The sequence below is a fragment of the Tachypleus tridentatus genome, chromosome 13, assembly GCF_004210375.1.
Source record: "Tachypleus tridentatus isolate NWPU-2018 chromosome 13, ASM421037v1, whole genome shotgun sequence".
NCBI classification, from domain to species: domain Eukaryota; kingdom Metazoa; phylum Arthropoda; class Merostomata; order Xiphosura; family Limulidae; genus Tachypleus; species Tachypleus tridentatus.
This window is the reverse complement of record NC_134837.1, coordinates 71,131,960-71,148,546: the sequence shown is the minus strand read 5'-3', so window position 1 is coordinate 71,148,546 and position 16,587 is coordinate 71,131,960. Positions and strand designations below refer to the sequence as shown.

General features: G+C 34.1%; 1 protein-coding gene across 3 annotated transcripts in view; it reads right to left on the bottom strand.

Moving 5' to 3' along the window:
• Positions 1 to 16,587, bottom strand: part of LOC143238001 (uncharacterized) — an 86,969-nt gene that overhangs the window by 54,210 nt on the left and 16,172 nt on the right. The window lies entirely within an intron of this gene.

Here is a 16,587-nt window from a genome sequence, read left to right as displayed (position 1 = left end):
TAACAACTCCTGGAAAAACGCATTTTCTGAACTATGAAAATGTTTATTTATTTTGGTAAAATAGGCAGTTCAACAAAAGCTTTTAAATGAATTAAGTTTATAATTATTTCATAATATGTATATTTGGTTTGTTTTGAATTTCCCACAAAGCTACACAAGGCCTATCTGCGATAGCCGTCCCTAATTTAGCAGTGTAAGAATAGAGGAAAGACAGCTAGTCATCACCACCTACCTCCAACTATTGGAGTACTCTTTTACCACCGAATAGTCGGATTGATCGCCACTTTAAAACGCCCCCGCGGCTGAAAGAGCGAACGTATGTGATGTGGTTTCGAACTCGCGATCCTCAAATTACGAGTTGAGTGCCTTAACCACCTGGCCATACCACGCTACTCATTTAATAACATGTATATTTATTATATTTTTTGTTTGTTTGTTTTTCTTAAACGAGATAGTTACCTACGAAATTTATAAAAAAAAAAAAATCCATTTTAACATACAATGCACACGAAATCAAGATTTTTCAACGGATATATAATGTAATTTTAATTACTGGTCACGCCAAACTAATGATATTAAATGGCTTTATAATCAGCGTTAAATACTTTGCCCCTGTTGGTCCTGCGATAATTTTACGGACTTACAACGCTAAAGTCTGGTTTCGATTCCATGCGGTGAACGCAGCGAGCGCAGATGGCCAACTGTGTAGTTTTATGTTAAAACAAACACAAACTAAATACTTAACTAGATCATTACTTGTGAATGTCTATTCGATTGTTTCAGAATTTCTGTGCAAAGCTACACAAGGGCTATCTGCGCATAGCCATCCCTAATTTTTAAGTTATACACTATTAGGAAGAAATCTACTTAATAGCACTGTGCCAACTGTGCTGCTCTTGTTTGACCGAATAGTGGAATTTAACCTTGACGGCTCCAAAGTGAAGAGAGCGTTGTTGTGGTTATGTGGTGCCAACAACGATCCCTCGGTATCACAGTCCGAGATAGTTGTTACTGTTGGCAAGAATATATCCCAACATGAAAGGATCAAGTCACCTTACTCATGATCAGTGCTTGTTACACTGTTGCATTTCTGTTCAACTTCTTACAGTTCATATCAAGCAAGAAATATATAATGTGAAGCAACATACGCGAAAAAAGTTTATGGATCAAGAAATGTGAAAACGCAATACGAAGTGAACATTTCGAATTAAACTGGTGTACGTTAAAATAGTTATTGTCCTAAATGAGTTTTATGTAATAGATATTGCTGTATTACAAGTATCCATGCGACAAGTTAAACAACTTCAGGGAAATGTGGTAAAAATATATCAGAGTGAAGGAACGTTAAAAATAAATAACAGGAATGAAAAAAGAAAAAGCCCAGCATGGCCACGTGGTTAAGTCACTCGACTCGTAACCTGACGGTCGCGGGTTCGAATCTCCCTCACACCAAACATGCTCGCCCTTTCAGCCGCGGGGGGCGTTTTAAAGTGATGGTCAATCCCACAATTCGTTGGTAAAAGAGTAGCCCAAGAATTGGCGGTGGATGGTGATGACTAGCTGCCTTCCCTCAAGCCTTACATTGCTAAATTAGGAACGACTAGCGCAGATAGCCCTCGTGTAGCTTTGCGCGAAATTCATAAACAAACAGAGAAGATAAAACAATTAATGATAATAAAATAAATTATATGCTCTTAAATAAGAAAGAAAGAGCAAAATAAAAACTGTTATAAGAGCGCAAATTACTATGGTTAACAAAGAAGTATACAGGATTTAGATAAAAAATGTTTCTTTGGTTGTTTTTCAGATTTACTTCTGAGCCACCAGGAGTGGAAACAAGATTATATTCCATTTTCTATGATGCCACGTTTTATAAAATGTATTGTTTGTTTGGAATTAAGCACAAAGCTACACAATGAGCTATCTGTGCTTTCCCCACAGACTTGGGGACAAAGTTTGTTTCTTTTGATTTTTGAATTTCGCGCAAAGCAACTCGAAGGTTATTGATTGTACATGTAACATTTCATTTATTTATACAGAAGAGTACCCTCCAATGTTGGTTTCTTTGTTTTTTGTTTTTTGAATTTCGCGCAAAGCTACTCGAGGGCTATCTGAGCTAGTCGTCCCTAATTTAGCAGTGTAAGACTAGAGGAAAGGCAACTAGTCACCACCACCCGCCGCCAACTCTTGGACTACTCTTTTACCAACGAATAGTGAGATTGCCCGTTAAATTATAACGCCCCTACGGCTGAAAGGGCAAACATGTTTGGTGCGACGGGGATTCGAACCCACGATCCTCAGGTTACGAGTCGAACGCTTTAACCCACCAGGCCATGCCGGGCCTTCAAACAAAAGTAAAGACGTACACTAATTACAAATAATAGAAGCGAATTCTTAAAATATAGCTTGTTTCTTTAGAATTAAGCACAAAGCACACAATGTGCTCTGCCCACCAGGGGTATCAAAACCCGATTTTTAGTAGTATGCGTCTGCAGACATGCCACTGCGCCATTGGAGAGCAAATTATAACTTGTAAATAAATGATACTATAAAATAACAATTTACAATAGGGCAATAATCTGGTGATACACATAGAACAGTGCGTAATTGCAAATGAATGGTTAATTTATCATTAAGGCAGTAAACTCTTACAGATAATATAAAAAAAGTTCATATGTCGTGCAATGAACTATTATTTGGAATATGCTTTAATTTAAACAGAGCAATATTCCTTGTTTTAATGCTGTACGTTTATTAATATAAGATTAGAAAATATTATTTCAAATGTCATTTATTCAACCAAGTTTTGTTGAAGTTTGTTTTTCTAAAGTTTCGTGTAAGTTCATATAGATTTACTGATTATTTCAGGAATTTGTGCGTTCCAAACCTTAGTTTCGAGTGTTCCATCTAATCATTCATCGTATTTATCATATTTATTACCATAGTCTTATTCGAAAAAAAGAAAAAAGATGTATCGTTGCCCTACAGGCCTCGGCCCTAGAAAATCGCGTAACGGAAAAGAATTAAATGGTGCCTGCCAACATTCAGGGTGCCATCACGTTGACGGTGATATAGTTCTTTTCTATACCATCGCACAAACTAATGTGGATTGTTCCAAATAACCTCAATTCATCTCTTTAAAACACCATTCTCTAGGTTCACCAACTGTTTGAAATCTGACGCAAATTTTAGTTCTTGTTTTTTTTTTTCTTTTGTAGTAGCTTTTGAGCAGTCAATGAGGTCACTTGAGGCCACCTACATATCTGACAAGATCTATATTGGATCATTCTGCATCGCGTAAACAGCACAGCTCAAGTTATTTAACATTACCCTTAAATATCCAGAACTTTCTAACTCAGGCCCGGCATGGCCAAGTGTGTTAAGGCGTTCGACTCGTAATATGAGGGTTGTGGGTTCGAATCCCGGTCGCACCAAACATGCTCGCCCTTTCAGCTGTGGGGGCGTTATAACGTTACGGTCAATCCCACTATTCGTTGGTAAAAGAGTAGCCCAAGAGTTGGCGGTGGGTGGTGATGACTTGCTGCTTTACACTGCTAAATTAGGGACAGCTAGCGCAGATAGCCCTCGAGTAGCTTTGCGCGAAATTAAAAAAAAAACAAAAAACTTTCTAGCTTAATCGCTTTTATTACAAGTAGTTCGTAGTTTGTTGTGCCACCTTCAGAATTTTCGCATGTCTTTTACTCAAATGTGAAATTTCACCTCAATCTCTGCACGAAGTTGCTTTCACCATTTGAAACTTTCATTTCCCAAGCTTTTTAAATTTGTGATTTTTAATAAAACTGTTTATTTAAGTTCAAAAACAAAAATCTGTCTGTATGCCAGTGAAAAACAAAGAAGTTGTTGATATTATAATTCAAAGTTTTTAACTCGTACCTTATATTTAAAATAATATTTTATTGATGATGAGAGATATAAAATAAGATAAGCGAAGCTGATAAATATAATTCACCATTTTACTAGATTTGATTCATTAATAATTCACCTGCTCACCTAAGAAAGGTTTCGTCTCTTTGGCAAACATATAACACGCAACTCTTTCCGTGATCTTCCAAATTAATCCCACCTGAAAACACGCCTAACCTCTTTGTGTTTTGCACACACCTGCAAGTATGAAAACAAAAAACGTTTAGGGAAGGGGAGGGGGACTGATTTTACACGCACACAAGCCTTGTCAGGCATGTGGTATGTGTGTTAACGCCTTTATTTCATGATTGGCTTATACCCTTAGGCTGATTTCATCTGACTTCCGGGATAGCGTCACGAGTATTTCGGGGCAATTTGGTTAAGTTGATTTGATTATTTAGAAGCCAGGAACATTGGTTTGTTTTGAATTTCGCGAAAAGCTACACGAGGGCTACCTGCGCTAGCCGAGCTTAATGTAAGACTAGAAGGAAGGCAGCTAGTCATCACCACTCACTGCCAACTCTTGGCAATAGTAGGATTGACCGAATATCACAACGCTCCCACGGCTGAAAGGACGAGCCAGAAGGAATTATTTACCTGTCACACTTGATTATTTTTCTATTATCAAAACGTATTAAACTTTTAATTTACAATATGTAGAAAGGGACATTTTTTTTCTGATGAAGTATACAATCTCTATGCCTCTGAACTTGTGTTAAAAAAGTTCTTACTCAAAGAAAACTGAAACCAACTTGACATCCAAATATTAAATATTTTAATATCAAAATTTCTAAGCGCTATTTTGCTTCATAAAAAATTACATAATCTATTATTTTTCTTTCAAATAGAAAAATATATTTCAAAACATGTGTAACAGTGTTAATATTATTTTAATACCTATGTCTTTTTCAGTTTAATATGTATTTAGAAGGGATTGTAAAGTGTATTGTAAAATGTATATTGTACAATATTTGTAGAAGATTCTCGAGCATAATAATCAACAATGTATGATATGTGTAAAATACCAGTAATTTCCAGTATTGTTGCCAACTGAACCTTCTGGAACTTTGCCTTAAAGTTTATAAACCGACGCGCCGTGAGACTGTAAAATATTGCTAGTTTGCTTCACGCCGTGTACTATAGTCCCAAGGTAGAAAAGCAGTAAGTCTACCGATTTATAACACGAAAAACAGGGATTCGATTCAGCTCGATGGATACAGCCGATACTCGATGTGGCTTTGTTATTAGACAAACACCCCCGGATACTATAAAACTCGGAAACTATAATTACGACAAACGCTTATTAATCGGAAAACTACAGACATTTGACCAGGAACATTTATAAATTTTGAATATTACAAAACGATGAACTTCGGATCTTAGTATTTCTATTTCGTCGGTAAAAATTCAGCTTGTTAAAGGCGTGAAGCTAGCCAAGCATAGACAGCTAATTAGCTGAAGCGAAGTGTTACAATATGAGCTCGGAATAAATTAGTTCGCCGTGAATGTCGTTAAAATATTTAGTACCAGACTAGATAAAAGCTTGATCATTGTTTGTTAGTTTATAAAACTCTTGTTCATAAACCATGATTTGTAATAACCATTAGTATTATTGTTTGTATATTAAAATATATTTGTGTTAAGATAGAAAATTGTGTGTATCAGTATTGTTGGCAAATGTCATAAGTGTGATACATACTGACATTCAATTAACTTCTTAACTAAAATTAAAATTTCCAGCCATTTGAAATCTTAATAGGTAGTGTATGTATGTAATATAATAAATCGGATACTCGTTCTAGGTAAATTATAATACGTAACACGTGATATAACTGTATTCTCAGGAGGGCTGCTATGGGTATTAGCCTTTTAATTAAAGTGCTAATACCATACCAGCCGTGGGTTTCTCGTCATCACGTGAGATATGTGTATTTGAATATATCCAAGGCTATCTTGACATATCAAGACGGCATTAATATACGATATGAAAAAATATTTAAGAAACTTTCTTAGATGCTTTTATGTAATTCGACACAATTATTCTGGTAACTTATTACAGTTCTATCCAAGATCCTTACCAACTGAAAACGTGTCTAATCGTTTCTTAAAAGCGGTTCTTTTTTCTTCCTATTTTTGTTTGTTTGGAATTAAGCACAAAACTACACAATGAGATATCTGTGCTCTTCTCATTACGGGTATGGAAGACCCGGTTTTTCGCGGTGCGAGTCCGCAGACATACCGCTATGCCACTGAGGTGCTTTACGAATCAACACTCGTTCGTTGATCCACACCACATACGACAAATAGGAAATACAAGTTTTGAATTTTACATGTTTTATAGCACAAAAAGAAAGATTAACAGAGCATGCGCAAGAATTTACTTTAATATATTGTAAACATATAAGCCGAAGCAGTTATTAATTTTGTCTCAATTGTGTCACGCATCTTGTTTTAAAATATGGGTCTGATTTTATTATCTCTTCGCCTTTTAATGCAATTAGTTATTTTGTGGCACTGACCATAAATTTACCAGTGCAACAGCTCCTACCATTGTAAATAGTACTAGACATTCTCAATTATAACTTCTCGGTGGCTCGGCTTAAATGATTATAACGCTAAAATTCAGGATTCAATTCTTACTGTGACCACGAAACATATAGCTTTGCGTTTAACAATAAAAACAACTGTTTTAATGTTATTTTTCCATTTGGTGTACTATTTTTAAATTATAAGGTGAAAATATAACCAAATCCATTCCAAGTTATGTTTATTCATTGTTCTAACTGGTAGGCCTAAGTTTATAAATAACGTTACTCGACTAAGGTACAAAAATGAACTTGTAGAATTTCGTTGACCCCTTCCTCCCTCCTATACTACGTAATATAGCTGCTGTAGAATGCACGTGCATATATAATGTGAGGGTCAGAGTAAATCACACCTATTCCGACCCCATTCAGGCGCAATGTCCGAGTAAATGTTGGTAGTTACACTAATATTTTTGTTGTATACACCGTAGATTATGTTCGATATTACAGTCCCGCACTTCACGAACAGTTCAGTATGTAACGCACACATTTTACTAGCTCTAACCCTAATTTGAGAACATTTTATATATAGAAAAACCCTTTTAAAAATTTTCGGCTTAAATTAATGTAGGTTATTTTGTGTACTATTAGATAGTCTGATAAACTCTACTTCTAAAATATATGCTGACTGGCAAGAGGTACTTAGGTCTATTGTCATCATGCATCTAGCAGCGATCAAATTCACACAGAGTAGTTCGTTTTTATGAAAATTTTTCACAAAGAAATTAAAGAGTTATGCAAGAGTCTATTAGCGATTGTGTGCATGTTTTTGTAAATTGTGCATTAATTTGGATGATGTGTTACGTGGTATTTTGTAAGCTGTTGTCAGTAACGAGTTCTTTATTGTTTCTAATTTACTTAACTGTTTAGGTGCTGTATTTAACCATTCTGGGCATGCGTTTTCTATGACTGGAAGTACATATGGTTCGTATATTTTGATAATATTATCTGGTATCGTCCAATGGCTTTTGAGTGTAAGATTGCTTACATAATTTATTCGTTTCCAAACGTTTGTTAATGTCTTATTAATGTGTTTAATTCACGTTAATTTAGAATCGTAGGCTAGGCCTAATTATTTTGCTGAAATTATGGTTCTAGAAGTGTTCTATTCATATATAATTTTGCTAAGTTATTTTTATGTCTTGTTTGTTTTGGAAATACTAATAGTTGGTTTCTGAGGACATTTATTTTTGTTTAATATTTTTGACAATATTTTATTATACTGTTTAGTTGTGGCTGAAGATTTGTTGCTGCTATAGATGGTGTGGGGGTTGCTTTTCTATACCATAAAATTATCAACGAATTGAAGCGAAAATACTCAATTTGAGTCTTGTGTATTAATCTCAAAGTAATTTAAAAATTACCCATTATAAGAGTAAGAATGCAGCTCGTGAGATTACACTGTATACTATATATAAGCTAGACTTTGACACTTCATACTGAACAGAATGAAACGCCTAAGTGAAACTAATTTTTGCTAGCAGATGATAAGAACGCGAAGACCAATGTAAAGTAGTACGTATCTTTTCTGCTTTAGTTGCTAATATGGCCTTCGATATGCAGTTACAATAGCTAACTTGTGTAGTGCTTTGCACAAGTCTAGTGATTTAAATTACAAAATTTGTGTTTGATCCATGAATACCTGTACATGATATTATAATTCCTCTATATACAGATACAATAACAGCATTTGCTACAGATTTGATGTATGATCTAAACTACAATGTTATGCTAATATTGTATACAGGTGGCCTCTTTCAAATTGCTATATGTTTTTGTTTTCATACACTACTAATGACACAATCCAGTTACCATTTCAGTCTTTCTCTGGTGGTGGTGACGAATATGAAGCATATAAGATTGATACTATTGAGCTGTAATCTTGTGGTGATGACAATGATTACATGTAAACTGGTTTACTTAATACTCTAATTTCTTCAATCACTGATAACTCTGGTCTTTCTGGACCCTCATCATCACACTGCACTATAGCAATCATGGATTCATCAAATATTTGTCAAGGTATTTCTGCAGTCATTGAGCCATGCATTGACATTGACAATTTATTGACATTAACAAAATCACTCGAAAAAAATGCTAAGCTATTAGGAATCTATGAAATGTTGACAAGTATTATTATCTTTATAAGTATGTGAAACCATCAAAAGTTCTTCTGCCACCTTTTTCGTGACTGTATCCATGAATTTAAAATACCTTGGCTTTGGAAATACTCATGGTTATTATACAGCCCAAAACTGGATGGCATATTTCGTGGTCGTTGTGCTATCATTCTCCAAGGGTATAGTCGACGTGATAAAGTAGCACTTGTCAACAAATCATTTTAAAATTGGGTAAAAATTAGTGATACTTCAACCAATCATTCTAAGCTTGTTTATCATCGTGATTCTATGCAGGCTACTGATGCTTTGAAGTCTTCCATCAGACACCCATCATCCAGAAGAATTGATATTATTACCAACAGAACTCTTCAATGACGCATAACTAATGATAAACATGTTCTTCATCAAATTGTTTGTGCCATTTTGTTTTTAGAAAAACAAGACTTGGCATTTTCTGGTAAAATAGAAGATATAAATCTTCCAAATCTCTTGGCAATTTTCTGGCCTTACTGAAACATTATATTGAAAATGATGAATTACTGAGACCTCAATTTGTATTATCCCAAGATAAAATATGCAACATATATACCTTCTTACTCACAAAATGGCATAATCAATGTCATGGGGTAAGATGTAATTCGAATAAAAATTACTGATGAAATAAAAAATGGTGAATTCTACTCTGATCTTGCTGGTGAAGCGTCTTCTTACAAGGTGAAACATTTATCAACATGTCTCCGTTTTGTAGATAACAACTATGAAATTATAGGAGTAGTTAGTGGCTTTATTAAACTACAGAGGGTTAGAGTAACATATATTGTATGTAGATTTACAAATATACTGATTGGTGTTGGATCACCTCTAAATGAATTGCGTGGTCGAGGATATGGTGGAGCATTCATGGCTGCCAATATATCTGGTGTGCAAAAACAAATTCGAGATATGCAACACAAGGCCTTGTCTCACTATGTGGGTCACTTGTTGCTATTAGATTCATATTCTTTCCACCAATTCTAAATTGTACGATCAAGTTAAAGGGATAACTATTTTGATTAAATTCCCACCTAAACGTGGGGAACCAATAAATACAAGCTATCAAAAGGGTATCCATAATGAAGCAGTTTCATCACATCTTTTACTACTCAATGTGTACGTTACACACTATGTTGAGAATATTGAAGGTTGGGAAAGTTTCTGTTTATGTCATCCATTTTTTACTTCACATCTGTGAGGTTATTTTGTATGGATACGATAATTTTGAAATGTTTAATGACAATTTGGCTGAGGAAGATAAGAAACAATCTTATGACTTATCTAAAATTAATGTAATCTTTTGAATTCATTGTTGTTTAATAACATTACAATATTCCCCTTACTATTTGTAAAAGGCTTCTGTAAGTTTGTAAGCTGAAACATTGTTTATGACCTTTCCCTAATAGAATAATGCTGTAAAAAATTACTTCACTAAGATGGTTATTTACATCGTATCTTCAAGCACAGTAGTAACATTACACACAAATCTCATATTAATGTTAACATGCCACAAGTTATTCAATGACAAGCCCAATGTGCGAATACAGAATACAGTTCTGTGGAGGATTACGTTAAGAAAACAGAAACCATTCCTTTTGTTAACCATATCATCAGCAGTCCAAGCAGCATGAATTCAGAAACGTATACCATCAAAGCTCATGCAAGAGTTTTCTATCTCTGATATCAGACAGTATAAAGAGGGAAGACCTGTCAAATCCTGATGTTTTTGATGAAAAACTTCATTGATGAAAGTCAAAATGGTTTTTATATCTGCCAAGAACAGGCCTCAGATACTGGCTGACCACTTAAAAACGCTTTTCTATATATCAAATATCTTTATGTTACTTACTATCAAACTGTCGCTAAATTTATGTTTATGTGACCGTTTGACAACTGCTCTCCGCTAGCTGAATTATTACCTCAGGTGTACACAAACCGAAGAAAGATTAAATACTCTAGCTGTAACACATAGTCCTTATGACACCATTATCAACACTGAAACTGTGTGTAAGTTATTTATGGATGTTTGCGGAATTTGTGTGAACAGCCATGTAATTGTTTGAACTATATTTCATGTAAAACTTCTTTTAGATTTAATATCATAGCACTTTTTTTTTTTACAATTTTTTTTGGAATCATACTCCAGACTCCATAGAATTGGCAAATTTTGCATGCTGATTTTGCTTCGTATAATATATGTTAGTTTTTGAACTCAAAATTAGAAACCCCTTTCAAACATTATCCATACAGGTCTGACTCTGTATTTTCTAAAATCTCTATACACTTCACAAACTATCTCATATTTATAATATAGTTTCGAATATGTTCGAAAAACTTGCCATCACATCCTCAGAAATTTATAAGTGTTCTGCCTCTAGCTAAAAAATTACAACATTAGAACTGTAGCTTACTTCCCAGACTGTGAGATTCTCCGAAACAATCCTATTATGAAAAATAAAACATTACACTAAAATGTATCTCAAGACGGCTGGTATGGGTGTTAAAACTTTTATTAAAATAAGGTAGAGAATAACGTTTCGGCCTTCTTGGGTCATCTTCAGGTCGAAACGTTGTTCTCAACTTTATTTTAATAAAAGTTGCAAAGCTGCATGATCAGTCACAAGCGTATAAACTTTTGTCCCTACAGAAAATGGTAGAAGTAACTTAAGGCTCAATCAGTACTTAGTAGTTCCTGTAACAGATTTACTGTTATACATTTATTTTAATACCTACGTTTATTTTGTTTTGATACGCATGGCGTGTATTGTTGGATGTGTATTGCGCAAATCTCGCCTGTTCTGTAAATTTGTGGAAGATTTTCGAGAGTAAGAATCGACAATTGTGGTTTACGTGTTTTCGAACATTGTTGAAAATTCAAGAATCTCGCGTGATTGGTATATAAGAGAGACGTTTATTATTAATTGTTAGATACAGTCAGAATACTAAAAGCCTCGGAAGTTATAATTGTGATAAACGCTTATTAATCGGAAACTACAGAATTTGACCAGGAACGTTTATAGATTTCGAACATTGCAAATTGTTCAAATGTAGTGAATTAACTTCGGACGTTGGTGTGTTTACGATAATATTGAATATCTTCATCGGTAAAAGTTAGCAACGTGAGGCGAACCAAGCTAGCTAACTTAAGCGAGATGTAACAATGTCGACTCAGAATTAATTTGCTCGTCGATAAAAGATTCGGTTCTAGACCAGTTATGAGACTCAGCATTGTTTAAAAGATTGTAGAACTATTGTACATAAATCATTGTCTGTAATAAGTATTTGTAATATCCGTTATTAAAAATTGTATTGTTGTTTGTATGTTGTTGTTGTTGTTTTGAATTAAGCACAAAGCTACACAATGGGCTATCTGTGCTCTGCCCACCACGGGTATCGAAACCCGGTTTTTAGCGTTGTAAGTCCGCAGACATACCGCTGACCCACTGGGGGGCATTTGTTTGTATGTTAAAATATATTTGTGTTGAGAAATAAAACAGTGTGTGTCAATCATGTTGGCAAATATAAATGATACATATCAACATTCAAAATTAAAATTTCTGGCCGTTTGAAAGCGTAATACATAACGTACACAAAATAATAAATTGGAGGGTCGTCTAAGATAAACATAACACTTCTTTCAAATTGTACAATACCTCCTTTCTGTAGCGTTCACTGCCTTGCTCTTTTAGCCAATTTGCTGATCTTTTCCATGTATTATTTGTGACAAATCTTCTCTCACTAAAACGACTTGATCTTTCAAAGGTGGTGTGCCAATACCAAAATAACAGCGAACTGCTTCAGTTTGTGGAATAACTATTGAGAGTCAGCAATAAAACAAAACTTATTTAGCTTCTAAAACAGTTTGAACAGAGTAAGCTACGTTAGAGAAAGATTTTACAAAATAACAATAGTAACAGAACAATCCAAGAAATCCTCTAGCCATACACAGATGTTTTGTTATTGGTTAATTTTGGGTGGAGTTAATCTTCAATAAAACTCTTGACACTCATGTTTACTGTGTGTCTCTGGAAAGTCATTTGTTGACAAAATAATATACACTTCATGGGATTCAGCTTAAGGACTCAAACCCCCATAGATATTATATACATTTAACCGTTATAAGAGGCCTAATAATATTTATTCGGTTTGCAGATCCAAGCTGCGTTAATGAGCCATAAATACGCAAAACTGCAGTTAACAGAAGGTATGGCCAATCAAAGAATGCATTAGGCTTCTAAGTCACAGATTCTCTTTTCACTTCTGACAAAAAAATAATTTTTAATATGTTTACAATAGTTTCCCTTTTTAGTATACTTTGGAAGGAGTTTTTATTCCTTAACATCTTTTGTTTGCACTTTTATCGATATGTCCTACCCAATTACACTTCAAATACTTATTGGTATATTCTCTCCACTCTAGCATGGCCGGGAGGTTAGTGCATTTGACTCGCAATGTAAAGTTTGTGAGGACATTATAATGTAATGGTCCATCCCATTATTCGTAGGTAAAAGAGTAGCTCAAGAGTTAGCAGTGAGTGGTGATGACTAGTTGCCTTCCGTCTTGTCTTCCCACTGCTAAATTAGGGACATCTAGCACAGATAGCCCTCGTACAGAGTTTTGCAAAATTCAAACCAAACCAAACCCTCTCTCCTGTGTCGTTAGTTCTCTAACTAATCCCTTTAGTTCTTCTAAACTGTTCTCAGGGAGAGTTTATGTTTGAATACTGATCAATTTTATGATTCCATGACTAGAGATGGCGTCTTAGGTTATTTTTCTGCAGCCTTAATATATTATAGTTTTACTGCCAACTTACAGAGCTACACCCACTTTGTTCGAACCTAATTTTCATAACTTCGTCTGTTATGGAATGTATAAATGGTCGTATGCTAATGAAACCATCATTTCCTCAGGAGCATCCAGGCAAGGTAATTGAGTAAATCTTTCCAAGTGTTGTGCAAGTTTAGTTAAGGATTTTTTCTTTCCTCTGTACTTCACTTCATAACTTTGCTCTGAATACATTCTCTGGTACAGCAATCCAAACCTGTTGGATTAAATGGCTACCAGTGTTTGATAGTTGCTACATTTTTCAGTTGAAAAGTTACTTAATGTTAAAAAAATTATCCTTTTAAGTGAGAAAATGAGTGGCTTTTTGTTCACTGCCACACCTGTTCAGTTCGGAAACAATTTCAAACTGAGTTTGTTACGACTCTTGTGCTATCTTCTCATCATTGTTTATTGGTTTATTGATTGGTCAATGTTGATCTGACCAGCTAAACTCTGGAACTGGATTAGGTAATGTCATGGCTGGAGCAATGTGGTACAGCAGTAATGATAATAGTTATAGACTAAATAATCTCTCCTATTCCATATTTTGTAGCAGATGACATTCTAGGCTGGAGCTCCTTAGCCAATGCAAAATGGTTGGTTTAATTTTTATAGTTGATAATTAATTTTAGAAATATTTTATTCTGTCAACAATGTTCTTTTCCACCACAATGATGCTCTTTTCTACCTCAGTGATGTCCTTCTTTACTTCGTTCATGTCTTTTTTGTACATTTTCAACCTTTTCCATACTTTTTCATCCTGATCTTCCTTTATTTTTCTATTTATTTCGTCTCAGTCATCTTTTAATTTTCCGCACGTGAATTCCTGATATCATCTTATTAATTTCATTACCTTAAGTAATACTTCACTCTCTCTCTTGTGACGTCGTGGTCGTCATTTTCAACACTTAAAGTTTAAAGTTCTATTTTATTTTCACTAAAATAAACCTCAGTTCTGACACCAAGTACCACTGACACTCTTTTTTTAAACTAACCAGTGAAAACAAATCAAAATTTGGTGTATGTAAACTATAAAGAATCAGCTAATTTCCACCTTTAAGATTTTTACACACTTCCATACTATCATAAATTGTTGTAGGCCTATGTTGCAAATGACGTGAACTAACGTAAAATAAATCAAATGACTTGTACAAAGGAAATCAATAAGCACAAAAGCAAACTCACATCCAAATACTTTAAGAAAATACAGTAAATGATTCAACTCTCTATCTTGAAAAAATTCTACACACTTCACAATTACCTATACTTGAATACACTAGAAAAAATTTGAAGTTACATTATTACACTTTCTAGACGTTCTTCGTATTACAGTTGATAATTATAATTTGAGAAATATAGCTTACAACAATGTATATGAATTTTTCTTATATTATAGTACCTTTCAAGCTATATTATTGAGTTTATTTCTCTTAATTGTTCGAGTTCTTTTCAGAAGTTTCGATTATTCACACAATACCGAACATTTGAAATTTTCCTTTTGTTGTTGTTAAGCACAAAGCAACACAAAAGGCTATCTGTGTTCTACCCACTGCAGCTATCGAAACCTAATTTTAACCGTTGTAAGCTCTCAGGCCTAACCACCGCTAAGCCAAGGCAACATTTAATGGCGTAATTTAATTTAGATAGGCTATTCAAAATGTATATTTTTTTCCAGTACGAAATAATTTGGGGAAATGTTTGATATCTTTCAGGATAATGAAATTCATGCTTTTAATGTTTAAAACGCTATATTCACGTTTTGACATATGGAAACATTTACTTATGAATATAAATATTAAAAAATATACATAACTTTTTTATAATCTCAAGTTCGTTCGGATACACAATTTACGAAACTTTACGAAGACACTCTTATGATATTGTGTTATAATTAATGTTCTTATGATAACACCCAGTCCCAATTTTAACCTTTAAGCATTTCTTGTATATTATTTGAAGGACAGCTGTCAGTTAATGCGTAAAACTAAGTTAGTCTGCATGAATCTTTCGTCTGATCACACACTGAATCGTGGATTGTCTGTATAAAATTGTCAATTAAAAATCATAATAAATAGTATATTTGCGTGCGCAGGTGTGAAAGTAGTCCCACCGAAACAGAACATAGTGCTTCCCGGCTTTCAAATCCTACGTGACATAACTGACGACTGCAAGATGCACGATCCTTACACAACAATATAAAGCGTAAAAGGTGAAGTGCTGAATTAATAAAAAAAATAAAACAGAGCTAATAATAATAATTAGAATTCACGAATACTGCATCATCAACTATTTATTTATTTATCAAGAAATATGGCAACGTAGGTATATATTTTCTAAAATTTATGCATCATGTTACATTACAGTACACTTGTACGGTTCACGTGTTACGAATGATGAAATATAATAATCATTTTATACGATTATCACAGTTGCGTTTAGAAACACAAAAACTGTATAGATATATAAATATGTAATATTAAAATTCATATCAAATACAAGTAGCTGAAAGAACTAGTAAAAGTACGTGTACTAAATGAACACACAATTTTACACTTCTCACATTTCGTGATGTTAACTAGATAATTTAGTTCTATTTTATTCTATGCCTAAGATCTTAGTAGGGGTATTTCAGTATAATAATAAACGGAAATTTTTTTTAAACTATTGATTAATAAGCAGTATTGTGGGAATTTGCAGTCGAACTGAGATTAAAAAAGATGTTTCCTGGTAAATTTCTTATAATATTCTTTTATAAAAATATACTAAAGAAATATTACATTATGGTGGCTTTCCTACCGTAATACGAATTGAGTAATTTTGATGACGAGAAAGTCAGTGTTCTTGATGACTGTAAAAGTGTTAATACCCATACCAGCCGTTCTGAGACATTGAATTGAATATTGATATTGGTGCCTCTCCTACTGAACCGGCCTGAAGTTAATATAGAACGAACTAAAGATAAACACTAAGATCTGACTGAATTCTGCATGTACTGTATTGTTTGTAATTAAGCACATTAAGCTCAATGTGCTATCTGTGCTCTGCCCACTAGCAATGTAAGTCCACAGTCACATCACTATGCCACTGGGGAACACATGCAC